The sequence below is a fragment of the Triticum dicoccoides genome, chromosome 5A (genome assembly GCF_002162155.2).
Source record: "Triticum dicoccoides isolate Atlit2015 ecotype Zavitan chromosome 5A, WEW_v2.0, whole genome shotgun sequence".
In the NCBI taxonomy this organism is placed as follows: domain Eukaryota; kingdom Viridiplantae; phylum Streptophyta; class Magnoliopsida; order Poales; family Poaceae; genus Triticum; species Triticum dicoccoides.
This window is the reverse complement of record NC_041388.1, coordinates 337,370,779-337,375,911: the sequence shown is the minus strand read 5'-3', so window position 1 is coordinate 337,375,911 and position 5,133 is coordinate 337,370,779.

Genomic DNA, 5,133 nt, shown 5'->3' with positions numbered 1-5,133 from the left:
GATGTATAGCTTCTCCGCGCAAGGAAAGCATCTAAGGAATCTAACAACTTCATCTAGATCGGGGCTGACAGATTGTAGTGCCAAGATCTTCGCTGTGCGCAGAGGTCGAGTCAAGCTTGTGGGAATCATTTTCTGGATGATAGGCGAACATATAGATCAACAACAATTAGATAAAATGTTCCGTTGGATAATATATAAGAAGGAGGAGAAGAAGACTATTGTACCTGAACGGATAATGATCCAGTAATAAGTTCGTTGAATTCAGCACACGAATAGCCGAAAACTGTCAATTTTGGTGTGTGAATGACCGTGACTCTTGCTGGACCTAATTTATCATGTACATACAATCTCTCGAGGAAAGGCGCATTCTCAATGAAAATATTGTGAAACACCTCAACTGATAGCCTTGGGCGGCGCCAGCAATGCACATAAATCGCACGAACATTTGTTGAGGTGATGTGGAGGCTACTGAACCCATCCATCGCATGAAGACGAAGGTACTCGAGCACTGTACAGCCGACGAGCAGGCGCTCCAAATCCTCCTTCGAGATGCGAATGACAATGAGCTCGAGGTGCTTAAGTTTAGGGAGATGAAGAGCGCGAGTGGCATCGATCCGGGGGAAAATGCACCACCTGAATGTAGCATGGCGCAGCATGGGCGCGAGGTGGAACACGAACGGTTGGCAGCAAGCAAGGACGTCTAGCATGAAGGCTGAGCTCCTCGAGCCGATCCAGTGCTGGGGATAGGAACTAGTAGTGCAACCTGGGTTCGATTTAGTTGTGGGGATTGAGCCTGCCGATAGGAAGGCGTCTGACCGGCCCAGGGTGCGTGTCGAGGACGTGGGACAATGCGTCCAGGATTTGCTGCGCCCCGCTGCAGAATTCGTGGTCAATGATGATGTCCAGGGGGTGGTGTTCCAGAGGGGGCACCACCGCCGCAAGAGGACAATGGTACACGCGCCATATTTGATGGGGAGGTGGGATATGATGGTTACCAACATCTCGGCGAGGAGGTTGCTGATGAAGTCCACGTTTGCCAGAGGCTCTTGCGGTTCTGGCTCGACCAGCCCCCGCTTGTTAGCCGGCTCGTCCTCCATCTCACAGCAGGCGGCAATCCTCGGCGGGGGTGCTTGTAGATGATAATGGAGGACTGTTCTACGTACCTTGCCGAGGCGGCCGAAACAAAAGTCCAAAACTAGCAATAAATTGCAGCGCTCGCGACGTGCGCGGCAGACTGCTCATAGTCGTCCCATCTAACCAAACAACTGCCCGCGGTAGTAAATGGTTAGTTGAACGCCCACGGTTGGACTAATACGACCGTTTGCAATAATAACGTGGTGGCTATTTGGAATGCCTAGGAAAATCAATGTATAAAAAGGCGAAACAAACCCTGAATAATTTCATATGTTTAGCACAGTTGCATGTTGCCTGTGTAAAATAAATCAAGGCAGGAAGATACACCATATGTCGTTTCGCACATAGATCATGTGACCAAGTTCCCTCTCAGAACCATGAGGCTTCTTTATAGAAGGTCTGGTTTGTATGAAAGAAAATATGGGTCAAAGCCTAGTTGAAAAGGGCAACAATATCTAACCCCAGCTTATGGAAGGTACAAAAGCACGATGATTAATTGTTCATCAGGTTTACACACAATCCAAATTGAACAAGACAATAACAACTAACTCAACCAAAGTTTTCGGCAATCACAATCAAATGGATGGGTCTGATCCATAAAATCAAGATCCTGGACCAGAAAATCTACTAGTACATGAAGACAAGTTGTTGTAAATAGAAGCCGAGCACGTTCAGAAGCCCTTTTGTCCACCTGAAACTTCTTTTTAAGTTGTTCAACGTGTCCATCCATGAGAAAGTTTTTGTTAAAAAGTTTAATCCTCATGGACAATAGTACTCTCGCATTCAACATGAAGAATGTGACAAAGCTAGTGTTGGCATGGTTGGATGCATATCCTTCCAGCATTATTGTCCTCAAACGAATGTCATGAGAACTAAGAAAATCCTGGTGCTTCTTATGCCACCGATTGGTTACACCTTTTTGTCCATGTTCTTTAGCCTAAATAGACATGAAGACTGAAAACAGTTAATGTCTAAAAAAATAGTACAACTGAACGATTAGTTCTAGTAAAGCATATCAATGTGCTTGATATGATCACCTCTATGTACAAATTCTCTAGACATGGAAAGCATTGCAGCAAGCCGATAATCATGTGTTAGGACCCCGATCCTAAGTCACACCGATCTAGCATGTAACACATCATATCACTTTGCGGCCTCACGCACGGTATTCCCACGGGTGCCACCTTACCTGGCCCGGGACCGTTTGCGCCTTTTGGCTCACGTATATGATAGTGTCGCTAGCATCCATATGACAAAGGACCCGGGCTGACATGGCTAGTCGTAAACCCAAAGTGGCACAGACTTACAGGGACAAGCATCCATGACCCAGTATCGAACGTGTCAGTCATCAGCGAGTGAATCCAGGCTGTAGCACTAGGCTAGCAGGACTCCGGTGAACCGGGCTGTAGCGGGCTAACAGGACTCCGATATTCATCGCGTGACATTTCCCCGAAGGGACAGACACAGGAATGAAGAAGGACACATGCCGGCCAGCCTAAGTGTTCCGGAGCAGTAGCAAGCTACCATGGCTCGGTGGAAACACTAGGAGACATTTCCCGGTAAGAGAGGCTACTAAAGATAAACAACTAGATGGTCAGATCCCACACATACCAAGCATTTCAATAACATACACACAATATGCTCGATATGTGCAAATACAACATGGCATCACAACATGACTCTACGACTCAAGTAATTTATTCATTAGGCTCCGAGGAGCGAGATATTACAAACAGGGGTCTCACGACCCAACATTCAGAGCATACAAATCAAAGCACAAGCGGAAGCTATCATGTCTGAGTACAAACATCTATAAATGAAAAAGGCTGAGAAGCCTGACTATCTATCAGATCCTGCCGAGGGCACAAGATCGTAGCTGAGGTAACAAGATAAACGTCGAAGTCCACGTGGAACTACTAGCGAGACCGAAGTCTCTCTGCAAAAACATAAAATAGGCAAACGTGAGTACAAATGTACCCAGCAAGACTTACATCAGAACTAACTACATATGCATCATTATCAACAAAGGGGATGGTGGGGTTTAACTGCAGCAAGCCAGCTTTGACTCGGTGGCTAACCTAAACTACGACTGCAAGTAACTCTTTTGAGGTGGCGCACACGAGTCCACATATTCACCATATCAATACACCACTATGGATCCACTCCCGTCTCCCTACGAGAACGCCATCCATAGCACTCACGCTTGTCTTGCGTATTTTAGAGTATCCACTTTCACTTGTCTATGAACTGATATAAGCAACCCAGAAGTCCTTTTCCGCGGACACGACTATTCGAATAGATGATGTTAACCCTGCAGGGGTGTACTTCTTCACACACGCTCTCACCACTTACCGCCGTTTACACGACATGTACTCGGCAACCTTCAAGCGGAAGCCCAACGTGGGTGTCGGCCACGGCCTACCTAAACACTCAAGTCTCTAGTCCAGGTTTATCGCCTATTCGGGTTCCATCCATGAGGAGATCCGGCCGGAGTTTCGCTCACAGCCCCAAACGATGTGAACAGGGTTCCGTGACACCAAACGGGCGCCCGGTATACCCGGCCACATGCCTACCGCATCACAGCCCACCCCTCCGGTCAGCGCTGCCCACGGCCTCCAGGATACTACAAACACCAGAAACTACTTGCAACTCCTGGACAGAGAACAAGGGTGATTAAGAAGCCGAGAGGGTCCATTGGTTTCGGGCCCAATGCGTGGTAGTAGCTGAATCATGGATCACAAACACAGAACTCAGTTCCTGAGGACGGCTGCAATGAGACAACCCACCATGTACTCCTACATGGCCTCTCACCGCTACCTTTACCAAATCGTGTTCACACACTTAGCTCACACACAGTAGGACATGTTCACACACCTCTGATACATCCCCTATGAATCAGACCTAACTCAACTCTAAGCAGTAGCAGGCATGACAAACAAGCATGAATGAGTAGGCACAACAGGGCTCAAACAACTCCTACTCATGCTAGTGGGTTTCATCTATTTACTGTGGCAATGACAGGTCATGCAAAGGATAAAGGGGTTCAGCTACCGCAGCAAGTAACAGATGAATCATTGTTGTCCTAATGCAGTAAAAGAGAGCAGGAGCGAGAGAGTAGGATTGTATCGGAATGAACAAAGGGGTTTTGCTTGCCTGGCACTTCTGAAGATAACATTGAGTCTTCATCAGTGTCAACGATCACAACGTCAGAACATTGTCTATCGGGAGGGAACAGATACCGGCAACAAGGAAGAAATACAATCAATGCAATGCACAATATGATGCATGCTCATGACATGGCAATATGAATGTGTTTTGGGCTAATGCAACTAGCAACAGATTAAATGAAGTTGGTTTGAATACAAGATTCAAATTCAAACTCCATATGTGATTATTCGAATGCCGTTTAATTGATTTGTGCTAAACAGCAGCTATAAGTTTTTCTAACATGCATGAAAATGGTACAGATGGATTCCTTGAATTTTTCTGATAATTTTTCATATATAAATTATTTAATTTGGAGTTACGGTTGAATTTCTATGAATTTTAGAAGTTTATACAATTTTCTGGAATTTCCTGAATTATTTTTTAAATCCAGAAAGAATTAACTGCGTCAGCCTGACGCCAGCATGACGTCAGCGAGTCAACGGCCAGGTCCAGGTCAAACCTGACGTGCGGGGTCCACACGTCAGTGACACAGGAACTAATCCCGGTCAAACCCAGCGCTGACTGGGGTTTGACCAGGGGTGGGGCCTACTGTCAGTGGTTGTAGGTGGTTTAGTTAGTTGGATTAGCTCCTAATGACGGAGCCACGTCAGCTAGTGACGCCGGCGACCACGGCGACGGCGAGACCTTGCCGGAGTTGCTCGGGACAGCGCTACAGGGCACCACTTTGCTCGGGGTTTGCGGCTACAGCGAGCTGGAAGACTCGCGCATCCAGTGGTGGTGGCGGCAGCAGCTGCGGTGGTCGGAATCGACGGCGGCGACCAAATCAGCGGC